At 41.9% G+C, this 18,699-nt stretch overlaps 1 long non-coding RNA gene across 1 annotated transcript; it reads right to left on the minus strand.

Moving 5' to 3' along the window:
- Positions 1 to 3,069: 3,069 nt before the first annotated feature.
- On the minus strand, positions 3,070 to 9,974 carry LOC310708136. The gene is made up of 2 exons (XR_014526860.1): positions 7,479 to 9,974; positions 3,070 to 5,152 (listed from the first exon to the last, which is right to left on the minus strand). It is a non-coding gene; the product is annotated as an uncharacterized lncRNA (long non-coding RNA).
- Positions 9,975 to 18,699: the final 8,725 nt, after the last annotated feature.

The following is an 18,699-nucleotide window of genomic DNA, read 5'->3' on the forward strand; positions in this document are numbered from 1 at the left end:
GGTTGCGGTGCTCATCTCGCTTTACTGGCCAAGGGAGCTGGCGTACAGCTTCTGAGTCATGTGGCCAGCATGACTAAGCCGCTTCTGGCGAACCAGAGAAGCACACGGAAACGCCACTTACCTTCCCACCGGAGCGGTACCTATTTATCTACTTGCATTTTGATGTGCTTTTGAACTGCTAGGTTGGCAGAAGCAGGGACCGAGCAACGGGAGCTCACCCTGTCGCGGAGATTCGAACCGCTAACCTTCTGATCGGCAAGTCCTAGGCTCTGTGGTCAACCCACAGCACCACCCGCGTCCCTTCCTAACAGTAAGGCCAGACTATTTTTGTGATAAGGAAGGACACAGAACCTAAACCCACACGAGAAACTTGCTTTAGTGAAAAGGTCTCAGCAGCTCACCTGAAGCTTAAGGGAGAGATGGAGTCAACTGAACCTCTTCTAGGGAGTCCCACAACTTGGGCCTCTTGCATGAACAGATCTCGGCTCTTGCTTCTTCACCTAAAGGCCTTCTAAGGGCAATGAGCTCCGCCATCTGAGGCAAGAGCGATGTTGACCAAAGAGAGGATACTTTTGGTTGTGGCACCACATCTGTGGAATGCCCTCTGCAGAAAAGCTCTCCTGGCACCAACTCTACTGCTTTTTAGGCACCAAAAACTTTATTATGCCCAGACTTTCTGCATGTTTCATAACCGACTTTAGCTTTACAGCATAGCTGTGGAGGATTCTATTGGTTTTGTGGCAAATGGGGTTTTTTTGGGGGGGGGGGTGGAATCTTCATTCTATGCACATTTTTGTCCTAACTTGTGGTTTGTCTGTTGTTGTTTTTTAGTTGTACGTTTTATGCAGCCTAGAAATAAATAGCACTCTCTCTCTCTCTCTCTCTCACTCACACACACACACATACATACACACCAAGTCAGCATTCCATACAAAACAATGTGCATCCTCTCTACTATGGATTTCTTCCCCACCCAGCCCCATAAGAATCCCCTCCTTCTATAATGCTTTCATTTTTTCCCCCCTAAGTCTTTTATCACCAAGGAGAACACAGTCAACAACCAGGGGTCAGCAACCTTTTTCAGCTGTGGGCCGGTTCACCGTCCCTCAGACCTTGTGGGGCGCCAGACTATATTTTGGGGGGGAAATTCCTATGCCCCACAAATAACCCAGAGATGCATTTCAAATAAAAGGACACATTCTATTCATGTAAAAACATGCTGATTCCTGGACTGTCTGCTGGCTGAATTGAGAAGGTGATTGGGCCGCATCTGGATCACAGGTCTTAGGTTGCCTTCCCCTGGTCAACACTATCTACAGCCACTGCTTTATTCTCCCTGCCTGGCCTCTTAATTGTTTTGCCAACCAGGAAAAGCTAGATGTTGCATTCCTACCTAATGCATTTCATGTAAAGGAAAAGCAAGACGTTGCAGTAGAAATGGCACAGGGGGCCGAGGGGAGGGGAGCTCGTTTTTGAACTACCAGGACCAACAGATTGTTTTCCTGGTGCAGGGAAGGAGCGGGTCAAAAATCCTATTAAGAGGAAACACAATTAAAAAAATAGGATGATAAGATGTCCCCTTCCGATGTGGAGAAGACCAATCTGCCAGTGCTTTATCTTTGACAGGCCAGCCTTGCTAAGATAAATTGGAAAGCGAAACAGACAGGTACAACCAGCTGCATGAAATGGGAATACAAATGGTTATTTTGGTAAACAGGAAGGTTTGGAGACACCAGTTTTCTTCTTTTCTTTTTTAATGCTGAGCATAGTCTCCACATTGGAGAGCTAAAACACCAAACCCTCTGCATTTCAACACAGTGCTTCCCAAACTCCTACCCCTCAGATCACTTGAAAACTGCTGAGGGTCTTGGTGGACCACATAATGATTTTTCTGCCTGTCGTATCAATTGTAGTGTGCCACGCTAGATGCTGCATGTTTTATTAATTCATATTCTTATTGCTTCTTTTGTTTCTCTTATCGTAACTTGAATTCCGTAGAGTTCAAATTACAATATGGAATAATAAAAAAGCGATAAAAATACAGTTGCCAATCAGTGTGGATATTTAGTACAGACACAACGTGGGCCACCTAAAATGAAGCTCACAGTCCACAGACCTCTCCGTTCAGAAGTGCTGTTAATGTGGTGGTGCTGATTTTCAAGCTGATTAAATTTAAAGTTACATTTAAAAGGGGCCCCACTGTACTGAAAGAAGCAGTTTGGCAACATTACTGAATAGAAGTAGAAGCTCGCTGTTCAAAGCTTAATCTCTTCACATTCAGCCTCTGCTCTTTCCTCACACTTCAGCTCTCAGTTCCTCCCTTCACAGCAAAGCTTGCTTCTCAAGGTACAGCAAGCACAAGGCAGTGATGGGTCCATGAAAATAGTTTACATTTGCCCTGTTCTTTATCAATTAGACAAGTTCTTCTTCACAGAGCATATAGTTATACTCAGTGCTTTGTTTCTTTAAAAAAAATGTTTAGGGGTACTCTCATTTTGACTCAAGAAAACCACCATTTTATAGTTCAAATCGGGAAAAATAAATACAGTAAATGGACAAAAGTACAAAGATTCACAAAATGTTTAGGGGTATGCATCCCCCTCAGGAAAAAACCCACTGGTTATATCGTATGGAATTCATCACCACAGGGGCTTAGTGCAGCAACGGCCACCGCCTCACACAGTGCTTTCGGCAAACTATTCTGGAAGGAACTAAAACATAATGAGGGCCATGTTCACACTATACATTTACAGCACTGTAATGCCACTCTGAACAGCCATGGCCTCCCTTAAAGAATTCTGGGAGCTGTAGTTAATTTTGGGGCCTCATGAGCTGTTAAGAGACCTTTATTCCCCTTCCTGAGCTGTAATTCCCAGAGCAGTTTCACAGTCAACCCCTCTTCACAGGGGACTCTGGGAATTGTGGCTTTGGGAGGGGGAATAGTAACTGCAAGGGATTCGTGACCAGGTCAAAAAATGTAGGACCTTAGGAACTAACCAATGTATTATGGCATGCGTCTTCATGGGTTAGAATTAAAACACAGATAAAGGTATAATGAATAACGACACCTTCCAAGAAACATGGGCTCCTTTTATTTAACTATGTTAATGACCAAAATCAATGCCTTCTTATACCAACCGGTCAACATTCTCAGTGGAAGGGTTACGTTAAATAATATGTTTGAATGTGGAATGTGTAAGTGTATGTTTAGAGACGATGGATAAAACAAACACCATTAGATGTGCTGCTGGATAAGTGTTTAATGGCTATTGTAGTTGTTTAAAAGCCAAGAAAATAATTGTTTTTTAAAAAATGTATGCCTAAAAGTATGTATAAAACTGGATGTGTGCATGTATATGTACACATACACACGGACAAGTTCTGAAATGTACCTAGTCTGCACCCACTGAAACCCCCCAAGAAGACATATGCAGTTTGAAGTGAAGTAATGCAAGCCTTCCACAGTTCTGTAATAAGGGCTTGCCAATAATGATCAATGAAGGGCGCTTGGCCATTGTTTTTGGAATTACTCAGGGGGGAGCAGACCAAGGCAGATGTTTGCGCCTGAATGGTGGCTTTGTTGCTGACACACAGCAATGAAAGGTAGGAGACGAGGCAAGCTATCGATTTATTTGGCCATCTCCCACTGTTTCTCTGTAAGCTGTGCTGCATGCAAGAGAACAGAACGAGGAGGGTGTTTTAAAATAAGTCACGTATCCTATAATAACAACCCTTCAATTTGCTTCGCCATCCTTTTCTTCTCCTTTAGAAAAAAACAACAACACTACGCCATGAGGGACTACTTCTGGAGATTGAGCCATAAAGCAAGCTGAAAATAAAGACGAGTTTATGGATAATCACGTTCTTCCCCAACGGTCTATTGTCTTTTCAGGGTAACTCTCTGTGGAACTAGTTCTAAAGTCAATACCTCAAAGGGGCCTCAGGGCACAAACGGCATGGATTATACACTAAGGCTGCACACTGGGCAAGGTTTCAGACATTGATGTAGGCCTCAGTTATCATTGCCAGATGGTGCTTTCTGCTGCCCCCTTCTTCCACCAGCCATAAGGCTGCCTAGGATTTAGCTGTGCCACGGCTGCCATTGCCCCTGGGCCACTACCATTTAAAGCATAATATGTGTTGTAAAGTGAGCCAGAGGAGGAGAGATAATACTGTTGAGGCAAGAGGAGGGGAAGCAGAGATGGAGAACCTCAGGCTCATGGGTCTTGAGTTTCAGGGCAATGTTGGAGGGTATAGTTTCGGGCAGGAGACAATTGCCACACGACACACATTTGCAGAACCTTCCTCTTTTCTTCATTCAGTATAAGAGAATTGTATTGAAGATGAGCCTGCGGTCAGGAGAATAACTGAGGTATGGTCACAGCTATGGTGAAATAACTATCCACAAAATGAAAATTCTTATAACTAATATAAACAAGGCTGCTTCTGAGTCTATCCTATGGATCCAAAAGCTGTGCCAAAAAGTGAGTACAAAGCTGTCTAAACGGTGCTCATTAAAGATGGGGGAAGGAAACAAATTGCCCGCTTCATTGCTGTCATGAAAATATAGTCAATCTGATATATTTTAATCAGATCCTTTTCAATTCTCAGTGCTGGGGGGAAAGTGTTTTGCAAAGTAATTTGAGCCAAGTCTTTTCCTCTCTCTCCCTTTCAAGAGACCACATTAGCACAGATCCAGCTAACTTTGCAGCTCCCCTTTGTCTTGCACTACATCCAATACAGATTGGTGGCATATACCTCCCACTGGTGGGAAATCTTAAATGCGGCCTCATTTCTCAGTCTGCTGAAAAGTTGGCCGCATAACAGTGCAAATCTTTGGCAGAAATGGGCTTATTGTTCTCTGCAACAACTAACACCCTAGTTTTCAAGGGACCGAAAGCATTGAAACCGAGACTGGCTAGTGCCCCATCTCATCTCTCAGGTCATCTTGGAAATGCATCATCTGAGAAACTTCAGAAATGCCTGGTTAAGCAAATAAAAGCGTCAACAGCAGCTGCTGAGCCATCCTTGCGACCTCTGGTAGTTCGTGCTGGCTGTTGCCGACACATCACAGGACAGTGGAAGTGCTGAGTAAAAATGGAAAGCCATGCTTAAAATTCCTACTTTGCTGTGAAGCATGATGAAGCATTATCTAGGGAAATAAGGAAACAGAAAAAGAGGGATTATCTGGCCAGCTCCATTATTAGAAAGCATCAGATCATAAGAACCAAATAAGTGAATTATAGGCAAGGGAAGCAGGAGAGTTGAAAAACAAAGAAGGGGGGAAGCAGAGAAAGAGAACCCATCTCTCTGCTTTTGATCGTATTCTATTTTTCAGAGACTCCAAACTGAAACACATTTTTCTTTTTTAAAAGGACAACAAAAAAAGAGACATGTCATATTTTAGACATGTCTTTTCTATGGTTCCTTTTTGGAAAAAGAGCACTTGGAAAGGTCTAATCCCGCATTCCTATTGCAAAAGTTTAACAGTGCACCTAATCCTATGCATGAAGTTTTTAATGCTTTTTTTAAAAAAGTGATAAAAACAAATACAATATTTAATTAGAGACTGCATTTGGAATTCCAGTTTCCCCAGAAGCCCTGTCCATTGCACAGATCTACCGTACTTGCAAGGTAATGAGGCTGCTGTCTTGTCAAGACAGGAAGGAAGGAAGGAAGGAAGGAAGGAAGGAAGGAAGGAAGGAAGGAGGGGCATTTTGTTTATGTAATGCTTAGCTCTGATCAGAGTGCCCTAGACCAAAGCCTTCTTTTGTCTTCCGCACCCATTTATTTGAATACAGTTGAGATCTCTTTCCCCCCTTATTCCATCAGTTCAGATTCTTGAAACAAGCAGCTATGTTTGCATATGCTCCAAAAACCAAATCCGACCTTGGGAAGTCAGGGGTTGAACCTGGGATCTTCTGCATGCTGAGCATGTGCTCTGCCCCAGAGCTACATTGAGCCAAGCTCTGCACCAGGCATGATGCTGAACTCCCACTCTCTTTGTTTCTCAGCTCTTGGGATTGCACAGGTGAAGCTTGCAAGTGACATGCTTTTCCTTTGTGAACTGGAAAGTCTGCCAGGGGAGGCTCACTGGGACCAATCCTCCTTGGAGGCAGCCCCCCCCTCCATGCCACCTCTACAGTGTCCCCTTGGAGAAGAGGAGAAGTTGCTGGTTTGCTCCCATCTTTGTTCCCAGTGTAAATCTTTATTCCCCCCTTGTACCTGATGTAGATTTTCATTCCCCCCTTCTTTCCTGGGGTGTGTGTGTGTGTGCACGCATTTTGTGGTTTGCTTCAGGTGCCAAAATGTCTTGGGCCAGCCCTCTATCCAGCACTAGGTTTATGCTACTAAATTAGAAATATAATGTTTATGTAGCATGCCTCCACCTTTTCCTGAGATGAATCCTAATAGCTGGGCTAAGTCTCTATTTCTCTGCCTATGCAGGACTGCTTCAAGCATATCACATAGATTTATCTGTTAAAATCATAAAGGCTAACTCAAAAGAACCAGAATCACAAAAGTCTCCAGCTTCCTGGGAATCTGAAAGCGAACATCAGTCTTTCAAAAATTTTGCATGTTCTTTGTTTATTTAGAGGGGTGTTTTTGTTTTTTTAGCAGACTGCAATTTTGCATCAGGTAGATTAAAGATATTGTAGCTGGCCATTCTTTCTCAACACCTTTCTTGGAATGTTAAGCATTCCTGTCTGTGGACAGTTAAGAGACACTACAGAGAGAAATTCAGCCTACCATAAAAGTTCAACGAAAGAGATATGAGTTAGGAGTACATTCCTTGAGCAGGAAATGACCTATTGGCCAAGAATGCATTTCAGATTTGCCAACTCATCTCACATTAGTCTCTTTGGTCTATATTTCTCTGGACCGTGACAACATACAGTAGCTGGAATAAGAAACCACAGGACCCATTTCTTGGATATAATAAGAAAAATGCTAATGATATCCCCCTGAAGTGTAGACATGGAAAAATAAATTGAAATGCAGTGTGTTCCCATTGTATGAGCAGACAATCATAATCGACTGTTCAGTACTAATCCGCAGACCTAATTAACTGAAGTAGATAATAATTTTCTGCACTGGAGGAAATGGATAAATATTTAAACAAGGGTGAATCAGATTTACAGTCATAGTTGTTCTTATCAAGCGCAGAGCTACCACGTAAGTCATATCAAATCCTTTCCTGAATGTGGAGTCTTGGGTAGAGACATAGTTAAGAAACATCAAGTGACTATTGTGAACAATATTTAATTCAGTTTTAGCCCTGGCTTTTTGGTGCTGCACTCAAGGACCCTGCTTTTTAACCTCCCATAACATTTTTCAGTAAATGCCCCGCTGAAACTCTAGAAAGAATTGAGGTGCTGAGATCCCCAGAAACAAGATGGCATACTTTCATCAGGATGTTGCCAAAATTGTTCTAGGACACAGAAGTTCTTCTGGGAAATAAGATACAGGTTTCCTACCAGCCATATGCACATCTATGACACATTCCAGATTCCGAGGGTGTTTTCCGGCTGGAACACAACCACATAATCCCAAGGGTTTCAGGGCTGCTTCAGAGTACTCAGCTACACATAAGAAAACACGTATCCATGATATTTTGAAGCTGCATATGCGTTGCCTTCCTGCCTCATCATTTACATATATAAACCCATGGCAATAACATTGCTTAGGCGTATTACAGAATATGAATCATTCTTTATATTCTTTGAAAGGTTTTGAAGAACATGCTAGTTCTCCTTCTAGAAGTAAGAGTTCTGCTCTACCAAGTTTCATGTTTCTCTGGGATTACCTAGCAAGGTAAGCGTTTTTTCCTACTGCAGCTCCTAATAGAGGGTTGCTGTTGGCAATCCATATTTGGGAGAAATTTGGAGTGTGTGCGGCTGAGTCATATAATCCTAACAGTGTACCAAGGAAGAAACTGATCTCCTCCCTTCTTTAGCTGCATTGACCCATCAAAAGCAGAGCATCCTCATACCTAAACTTCTGTATAATAAGGCAGTAGCTCATTCTGGTCTTCCTGGTCTTCTTTTCTCCTTGCACACTGGGTCTTGTGTGCTTTGCTGCTCTTCATTAAACCAGCATTTCCCTTTTCCTGTGTATGCCCTCTCTTATTTTCCTTTCCTTCTCTGAATCCAGTATCTCTGAAGGCACAGAGAGTGAGAAACATAGTTCTAATACACATTTTCAAGGTAAATAAGTTTCTGAGATAGGGCAAATTAAGCAGATGATGAGTAACAGGGCGAGGGCAATTAACATATGCATGAGGTGTGCAGTGAAGCAGGAAGCAAAACCAATTGCTTCCATTGTACGCAAGACACAGGGTTAATTAGCAATTGATACATGGGTGTAGAGTTGCCCACTGCGATTGTAAGTAGGTGTTTTAAAATATAATTACCACCATTTTATGCAAGTTGGCAGTGTGTTCATTGTGCAGTGCTGCTCAGGCACACCTGGCTTGTGATCCAATCCCTAGCAGCTCTGAAATAATCAACTGTGGCTGAAAATACACACAGTGTAAAAACCAAATAGGCAATTCATATTATTTCAGGAGAGGGAGGTCACTTCCAGAAAACCTCTTAACTGAGCATTTGTCCCGACTTGCTTTGCACAAAATTTGTAGAGAGGTTATACAGTGCCTGCATTGGACATTTATTCCAACTGGTTTGCTGGGAAATTATATGACATTGTTATCCCACACTTCCCAGTGCATTTTCATACCACATTCCTTACCGTTAAAATTTATTGGTTCGTAACAATGGTTGCTTCTGTTCATTATACAGTGGTACCTCGGGTTACATACGCTTCAGGTTACATACGCTTCAGGTTACAGACTCCGCAAACCCAGAAATAGTGCTTCAGGTTAAGAACTTTGCTTCAGGATGAGAACAGAAATCGGGCGGCGCGGTAGCAGCAGGAGGCCCCATTAGCTAAAGTGGTGCTTCAGGTTAAGAACAGTTTCAGGTTAAGAACGGACCTCTGGAACGAATTAAGTACTTAACCCGAGGTACCTCTGTACTATTTAAAAATTAATCCCCGCCCACCCCCACAGAATTTCTAAAGAATATTCGTGACTAGATACTTTTCTCATCCTCTTTGTTTGGGTCTTATAGTGTCTGTAAACTCAACAGCATTTTATTTAAAACCAACTTCTCTACTCACAGCAGCAACCAATAAAAACATTTTTTTTTTAAAAAAGCAATACCATTTTGAACCCTAATTTACTTAAAATTGGCTGGGACTTGTCCCACTGAAAGCAACACACCGTTTGACTTCACAATTAACTTGTTCCACTGGTTTCACATTAGATCCCCCCCCCCATGTATATTATCAGTTTCAGCTAAAGTAATGGGGAGGGGGGACTTTAGGCCTTTTAACATCCCATCTAGCAAGCATGCCAACCCTCTTGTAGCCTATCTAGATGCCTTTACAAATAAACACCTTCCCCACCACCACCTCAAGGGCAAGAGAGATGTGCATTTATACACGTAGCAGTCATTCCACAGCCCTAGGGCTGGAGTTGTAAAAGACTTACTCCTTGCCACCGCTGCTGTTTTAATCTCTCATAAAGATGGAAGGCATAGCGGCACCCCTAACAGATTATCTCAATGCCAGAATTTACGCAAAGAAACATGCTTTAAAGTTTGCTACCCTCCAGGCTGCAAAGGGTGTTAAAAGATCAGAATCAGTACTTTCAGTGGGTCAGAGGTTAACCAGAGCAGCAGCTGCAAAGTTGGCTGCATGTGGCCGCATCTTTCCCTATGAGGAAAATGGCAGCAGTCTGAGGCATGGGTGGCTTCCAAACCAAGGCCAAGCACTTGAATCATCGAATTGTAGACTTGGAAGGGGCCGCAGGGGTCATCTAGTTCCTGCAATGCAGAAATCTTTCGCCCACAAGCCTGGGATTAAGAGTCATACTCTGCCGACTGAGCTATTTTAGTATGCCTCTGAATACCAGTTGCTGGTCTGAGAGACTGTCTCACCAGAGTGGTGCATGCTCTGATTATCTCCTGCTTGGATTACTGCAATGCGCTCTACGTGGGACTACTTTTGAAGGCAACTCGGAAACTACAACTAACCCAAAATGTGGCAGCTTGACTGGCAGTGGTCATCGAGACTATATAACACTGATCCTAAAGGATCTTCACTAGCTCCCAGTATGTTTCCGAGCAAAATTCAAAGTGTTGGCACTGACCTTTAAAACCCTAAACGGCCTTGGCCCAGTGTACCTGAAGAAGCGTCTCCACCTCCGTCATTCAGCCCAGACACTGAGGTCCTTCTCCGAGGGTCTTCTGACGGTTCACACACTGCAAGAAGTAAAGTTACAGCGAACCAGGCAGAGGGCCTTCTCGGCAGTAGCGCCCGCCCTGTGGAACGCCCTCCCATCAGATGTCAAGGAAATAAACAACTATCTGACTTTTAGAAGACATCAGGGAAGTTTTTAATGACATTATATATATATATATATATATATATATATATATATATATATATATATATATTTATTTATTTATTTATTTTGCTGGAAGCTGCCCAGAGTGGCTGGGGAAACCCAAGCAGATAGGTGGGGTATTAATTAAATAAAATAATAATAATAATAATAATAATAATAATAATAATAGCAGCAGCAGCAGTAATGGTGCTGCCTGAGGGCTTTCCTCAGACATCCGGTTGGCCACTGTGAGAAGCAGATGCTGGACTAGATAGGCCTTTGATTTGATCCAGCAAGGCACTTCTTTCGTTCTTAAGAAAGCCGTTGAGTCAAAACTACACATCTAAATCTCCATGATGTGTCAACTGACCCGTTTCCCAAGTTCAATCAACACAAGCTACCGATCCCTCCGAAACACATGAGAACCTGGCCGAAATGCAGCAGTGGCATCATTACAAATGATACACCTGAAGCAGGCATGCTGAAATCATGAATTTTTATTACCCGGGGTTTTTGCCACGTCAAGCCAGGATTTCCCTATGAAAACAAAAAGTGGCTTCTCCCCTTTTAGAAGTAAGTTGTGCAAATTGAACGACAGGTGTGGGTAGTTAAGGGTCAATGGACACGTCCTTCTTTTGCTTCGGCAAAATGCAGCTGCTACAAGCAAGGCTTGCTGCTCTTTTTTTTTTTTTTTTTTATAAAATTTTTTATTGCGTTCCTTTTCATAGGTTCACAAATTAGTTTACATAGCAACATGCAAGAAACATTTTTTTTTTTTATATATAAAGAAAAATGAAAAAAGAAAAAAAAGAAAATTAAATATGTTACACATCATGTTTCATGAATTTACTTTCTTTTGGACCTCCCCACATCTTCCCAACATTGCATTCATTGTTCTAACCTGATCAGCAATTTGTTACCTTGTTTCATAACTTATTGTATCTTTGACTTTATTATGTTACCAATTTCGAAAGTTTGTAGTTTACTTTTGGTACCTTCACAATAAACATAATATATTGTTTCAAATTTGTTTCCTTTTCTTTTTTATCTAGGCTTATTTTATCCTTTGCTTAAATAGGTTGCGGAAGCGTGACGTTTCCTAATCATGCACAATCTTAACATTCAAACAACTTATAATATTTTTGCAAATAATCCTTGAATTTTTTCCAGTCCTCCTCTATTGTTTCTTCGGTCAGATCTCGAATTCTGCCAGTCATTTCTGCCAACTCCATGTAGTCCAACAACTGTGTCTGCCAGTCCTCCAGTGTGGGTAAATCTGGTGTCTTCCAGTACTTTGCGATAAGAATCCTTGCTGCTGTTGTCGCATACATAAACAGAGTTCTGTCCTTCTTTAGCACCTTCCGGTCCACCATGCCCAGCAGAAAGGCCTCTGGTTTCTTGAGAAAGGTATATTTAAATATCTTTTTCAACTCATTGTATATCATTTCCCAGAAGGCCTTTACTTTCGGGCAGGTCCACCAGAGGTGAAAGAATGTCCCTTCTTCCTCCTTACATTTCCAACACTTATTATCAGACAGGTGGTATATTTTAGCCAACTTGACTGGGGTCATGTACCACCGGTATACCATTTTCATAATGTTCTCTTTCAAGGCACTACATGCCGTGAATTTCATACCGGTGTTCCATAACCTTTCCCAGTCCTCAGACATAATGTTATGTCCTACATCCTGTGCCCATTTTATCATAGCCGATTTAACTGTCTCATCCTGTGTATTCCATTTAAGCAGCAAGTTATACATTCTCGAAAGTACCTTAGTTTTGGGTTCTAATAACTCCGTCTCTAGTTTCGATTTCTCCACCTGGAAACCAACTTTTTTATCCATTTTGAAAACCTCTTGCATTTGAGCATAATGTAGCCAGTCTCGCACCTTATTTTTTAATTTGTCTTGGCTTTGGAGCTTCCAGTTGTCTCCAACTCTTTCAATTAATTCCCAATATTTTGGCCAGTAGGCCTCCATATTGGGCCTTTTTTTGGAAACTTTGGCTTCCACTGGTGATAACCACCTCGGGGTTTTACTTTCTAGTAAATCCTTGTACTTCATCCATACAGCAAATATTGATTTTCTGACAATATGGTTTTTGAACAATTTATGAACCTTTGCCTTGTCATACCACAAGTATGCATGCCAACCATAAACATTGTCAAACCCTTCCAGGTCTAGGACATCAGTGTTTTCCAACAAGAACCAATCCTTCAACCAGCAGAAGGCTGCAGCTTCATAGTACAACCTTAAATCCGGCAGGGCAAACCCCCCTCTTTCTTTTGAGTCAGTTAGTATTTTAAATTTTATTCGGGGCTTTTTGCCCTGCCAGACAAACTTAGATATATCCTTCTGCCACTTTCCAAAACATTCCATTCTGTCCACGACCTGTAGGGTTTGAAATAAAAATAACATTTTTGGCAAAACACACATCTTTATAGCTGCGATTCGGCCTGACAAGGTAAGTTTCAATCTTGCCCATATATCCAAATCCTTTTTGATTTCCAACCAGCATTTTTCATAATTATCTTTAAATAAATTTAAATTTTTGGTGGACAAAAATACCCCCAGGTACTTCACTTTTTTCACCACACTTAACTCTGTTTCTTTCTGGTACCCCTCTGTCTCTGTAGGTGTCAGATTTTTAACCAAAACCTTGGTTTTTTGTTTATTAAGCTTGAATCCCGCCACCCGACCAAACTCCGAGATAAGTTCAAGAACTTTTTTTGTGCTAGATTCTGGCTCCTGTAATGTCAAGACTAGGTCATCTGCGAAAGCTTTCAATTTGTATTGTTTCGCTCCGACCACTATACCCTGCACCAACCGGTCCTCTCTGATCATATTCAGCAATACCTCCAGGACAGAAATAAATAACAGAGGAGATAGGGGGCACCCCTGTCGTGTCCCTTTTTCAATTTTGAGTTCCTCCGACACCACATTATTCACTATCAGTTTGGCTTTTTGTTCTGAGTAGATTGCTTCTACTCCATTTTCAAACCCCCTTCCCACTCCCATCCCTTTCAGGTTTTTCTTCATAAACCTCCAAGAAATGTTGTCAAATGCTTTCTCCGCATCAATAAAAATTAAAGCGGCCCTTGTGTTCCTAATTCTCAAAAGCTCCAATATGTCAATAATGTTCCTGGTATTGTCTTCCGGAGGCGGCGCGAAACTGTAATGGCGGTCCTCTTCGTTCTCTGAAGAGGGGCTCCACGGAAAAGGGTCGTTCGCTGCGGCATAGCGACGACCCATTAAGATAAACCACGGGTAGAGTGAGCCCGTGGCCGTGGGACTCGGCGGGCACCAGAAGCTGCCCTGAAAACACAGAAGGGACCCCGTAAGGAGACCCGGAGTGAAGGAGGGGTAGCGGTGCTGTGAGTTCATCGCTCTTTCCGCGGAAGTGAAGCCGCGCGGCTGTTGCAGATGAGCGCTGACCTTTCTTCCTAAAATCAACACTAAACTGCAAGCAACATACCCGTGAGTAAAGGGATTTAAATTTGGTAAAGAATTTGTTGGATTTGGCTGAAATCGGGAGATGAGAAAAGGGAAGTCCGTCTCCCGACATTGCTGACAAGATCAAAGCAAAGTCTTAAGAAGCGGAAGCGCTTGAAACGGGACTTTGGGAAGTTTTAACTTTCTTGCGCTACTAGATCTATTCTTTATTTTACGGAAGGAAGGAATGGATATTGACTAAATTAAGCCGTAAATGTGGACTTTCCTCCTATTTCCTGCCTCTTTTGGTTTGTACTTCTAAAGAGTCAGACGTCGGACTGCCGGGGAGAGAGGTTGCGATAACTGCAGAAACAGTTGCAAAAAACTTTTTTGGAGTGCAACTGATACATTTGAGCAGAAAAGACTGTATGAGACTTTGTTGCAAGCACCGTTGATGGAACTTTGCTGAACCTTAAGAGGTGCTTTGGGGAATTTTTTTGGCCGGTGAAGGGACTGTTGGATTATTGGATTTATTGAGCAGAAACAACTTGGAATCTTAATGGCGGAATACTTCCTTCTTTGTCTTTGAAACTTGGTGGCACTCCCCCTACAGGGCTTTCGGATTATAAAATCCTGGGAACTGATCTTTGTTTTGGCTTTCATTCTACTGATTGTTTATAACTGGTTCTGTCTTTCCCATGGAACAATAGACAATTTGACCTTGAACACTGACAGATGTGTAATGAGTGGTGCAGGGAGAACAAGAGCATCTAAAGCTAAGGAAACTAAAGAGGCCAAGGAAAAAGAAAAGGAAAAGGAAAGAAAACCAGGACAATTTGTACAAACAACACTGACCCAAGGACGCCGATCGTCGGTTCCAGCTGTACTGGTGACACAAAGGGAGCAAGCTGAAATAACAGAGAAGCCTACTGAGGAAGATATGGCAGCAGGTGGGTCAGACACACTATTAAAACAAATATTGGAGCAGTTATCAAGCTTAAACCAGAAGGTGGATGACCAGTCTCTGAAAATAGACAAAGCGACTTCTTCGATACAAAAATTGACTGATCAAGTTTCCCAGCATACGCAAGCAATAGAGAACCTGCAAGGAGCAACAGCGGAAAACCGTGAACTAGCTGGAGAAGCAATTCAAAAAGTGGGAGCCTTACAAAAAGAAGTTGAAGAAATAAAAGGAGAAGTCAAGCCTCTGCACAAACAGGTGGGTGAACAACAAACCTACCTGTCAATGGTGGAATTGAAAAATCGTGAGAACAACATCAAATTGAGAGGCATTCCAGAACTTGAGCAAGGAGACTTGATTGGATATCTGACACAAGAATTTTCAAAGTTCTGGGGCATAACAGAAGATACAGACTTTAAAATTGTCTCGGCATACAGATTGGGAAGACTGGTAAGGAAAGACAGATCCAGGGACTGTTTGATAATTCTAAGATCAAGGGAAGAGAGAGACAAGATCCTAGGCCTTCATTTCAAAAAAGCAATTCAAATACAAGACAAAAGGGTGGAAATTTATAGAGATATCCCAAGACAGCTGTTGGACCTTAGAGCCACCTATACAGAACTAGCAAAATTACTGAGACACAACGCAATTCCCTACAGGTGGGAGTTCCCACAAGGATTATCCTTTACATACAAAGAAAGGAAGGTTAAAATTAGAACACCTGAAGACAACCAAAAGTTCCTTCACGATCACGGTGAAGATCTCCAAAAAGGAGCAGATTGGCTTCCACCTTTACCAACATCAATTCTGCCTGGAAGCGGGCCAACGCCTGCCCCCTCGGGATCGGAGCAAAAGGAAGACACCTCATCTTAAGAACATCTCAACTAGAACAGGATGTCCCTGCAGCTACTTAGTTGGAATATAAATGGCGGGAATTCTCCGGAAAAAAGAAGGAGGATATTTCATATCCTAAAAAAAGAACAATTGGACTTAATATGTCTTCAAGAAACACATGTGACCAGGCTCCACAGGAAAGTATTAATCAATAAAAGATTAGGCCAAGAATTTATCTCATCAGACAAAGTTAAAAAGAGAGGCGTTGTAATATATGCAAAGGAGAATCTGACACCAAAATTCTTATTTAAAGATGACCATGGAAGAATTCTCGCAATTGAAATTCAAACACAAGGGGAGAAGATTCTGATACTAGGAATTTATGCACCAAATGATGGAAAATCAGAATTTTATAAGAAGCTGCATGAGACACTGCTCGACTACCTGGACTATTCTAATATTATCGTGATGGGAGACATGAATGGGGTGGTCTCAACAAATATGGATAAATCCCAAAATCAAAATTTAACAACAGACGGCAGACTCCCTAAAACGTTTTTTGAAATGACAGACAATATGGACTTGATTGACATTTGGAGGACAAGGAACCCCTTGGGTAAAGAAGGAACCTTCTTTTCTGAGGCCCATTTGTCATGGACACGAATCGACCAAATTTGGATATCTAGAGGGCTGGCACCCAAAACAAGAAAGGTGGAAATCTGCCCAAAAACCTGCTCCGACCATAATGCCTTAAAAATGGAATTGAGACTTATCCCAACCGGATCCTTTAGATGGAGGATGAATGACACCTTGCTAAGAGATCAAGAGATCGTTAAGAAGGCCCAAAAAACTTTAAAGGACTATTTTGAAATAAATTTGAACACTACGGTCGAGAAGAGAACAGTCTGGGATGCAAGTAAAGCTGTAATGAGAGGGTTTCTGATACAACAGAACACAATAAAAAGAAAATTTTGGAATGGAAAAAAGGAAAAAATCTTAGAGAAAATAAGTGAAGGAGAGAAAAAGCTGAGGACCAAACCAAAATCTAAAGAGGTATTAAGAGAAATCAAATTCCACCAAGCACAATATTCGAAATTGATTAATCAAGAAATTGAATGGAAAATTAAACAAATGAAACAGAGATCGTTTGAATCAGCAAATAAATGTGGAAAATTGTTAGCTTGGCAGTTGAAAAAAAGACAAAAGTTAAATACAGTTACAAATTTAGAGATTCAAGGAAAAATAGTGCAGAAACCAGAAGAAATAAGGAAGTGCTTCCACAGATACTTTAAAGATCTTTATGCACAGGGGCCTTAGCAAGAATTGGAAATAGACCAATTTTTGAGAACAAATGGTCTAACTAAAATAAGCCAAGACCAAAGAGTAATTCTCAATAGTAAAATAACCCAACAGGAAATTGAAGGTGCCATTCGAAATATGCAACTCGGCAAATCTCCAGGCCCGGACGGGCTCACCTCCAAATATTATAAGACTTTGAAGGACTTTTTGATACAACCATTATTGGAGGTTTGCAACCAGATTATGGAGGGGAAGAGGGCACCGGAAACGTGGAAAGAAGCATTCATCACATTGATTCCAAAGTCGGAGATGGAAAAGACCCAGCTTAAGAACTATCGTCCCATCTCACTCCTGAATGTGGATTACAAAATATTTGCAGACATTTTAGCAAATAGATTTAAAAAAGTATTAAATGAAGTAATTCATAAGGACCAAGCAGGTTTTCTCCCTGGCAGACATATGTCGGACAATACCAGGAACATTATTGACATATTGGAGCTTTTGAGAATTAGGAACACAAGCAAGGCTTGCTGCTCTTAAAGGAAGAGCTTTGCTGAGTCTTGGCTTCCCTGGATCACAAAAACTGGTTGCGCAAGCAGGCGAGTTTTCTTTGGAGCCAATGTAGTGTTTAGGGCAGGTGCTGCCCATTGCTGGAATACAACTCCCAGGATCCCTCATCACTGGCCATACTGGTTAGGGCTGATGGGAGGGGGGGAGGGAGTCCAGCAACTTCTGGAGGCTCCCAAGTCCCTCCACACTTTGGTTAGTAGGACAAGGGAGACATAGGTTCAAATCTCCAGTTGCGCCCTGGTCTCTCAGCCAGCCTTCCTCATGGACCGCTGCAGTGCTAAGAGAGGGAGATAACTATGGACACTCCTTGGAGGAATGGCAGGATACAAACATAGTAAAATAAAATAATACGAAACCGTTGTTGGGCGAAAACGCTTGAAGCCTGGGGGAATGGCTACAACTGGTGCTAGCCTAAAGGTGGGAAGTATTTTTTCAGGGGAGCAGGGACAAAGTAGAACATTGAAGGGGGACAGGGAGATTAGGGAGAATAGTACCTGTTCATTTTCTCTCATATTTCAGGCTCTACATGTTAGAAACTTGTTCTTTCTTCTATGTGAAAGTTGAGAATCTGGGGATTATGGCTCATTGGGAAAGGGTGGGTGCAGGTGACCTTGATGGGAAGTGCAGAAAACAAGTTCAGCCCAGTCTTTCTCTTTAAAGTGATCAGAATTACTCACAATGTATAATATACTCCCCTGGTGGTGTGACAGGTGCTTTTGATCTACATTTACACACACACACATTTTGCATTTTTAAATATGTGAAACTGGCTCAAATAATCTGAATATAAAGATATATCAAGAAATGCACATAAATTTGATGAGTGGCATAGAAATAATTCTGCCAAAGATTTTCTTCCTCGGGCATGCCCTTTGAATATATGTCAATTATTAGCCCCAAAATCTTATCATCTAGCTACTATATCAGTTCCTTGGTGAGACACGCTGCCAATAACCATTAAAGCACATGGGGAGGATTTTATTGTGTGTTGTCCAATCCTAGCTCTCCAATTACCGATCCAGTGTTCCAAGAGAAAGACTGAAAGGTGGGCCTCCTTCCTCTGTCTGAAACATATTTAGAAAATGAAATGCCTCTTTTCTCATATAAATTTGTTTTACCTGAACATATGTAACACTAGCGCATACTTCACACCGCTC

Source organism: Podarcis liolepis, assembly GCF_965112155.1.
Source record: "Podarcis liolepis genome assembly, chromosome: 5".
Taxonomy (NCBI): Eukaryota; Metazoa; Chordata; class Lepidosauria; order Squamata; family Lacertidae; genus Podarcis; species Podarcis liolepis.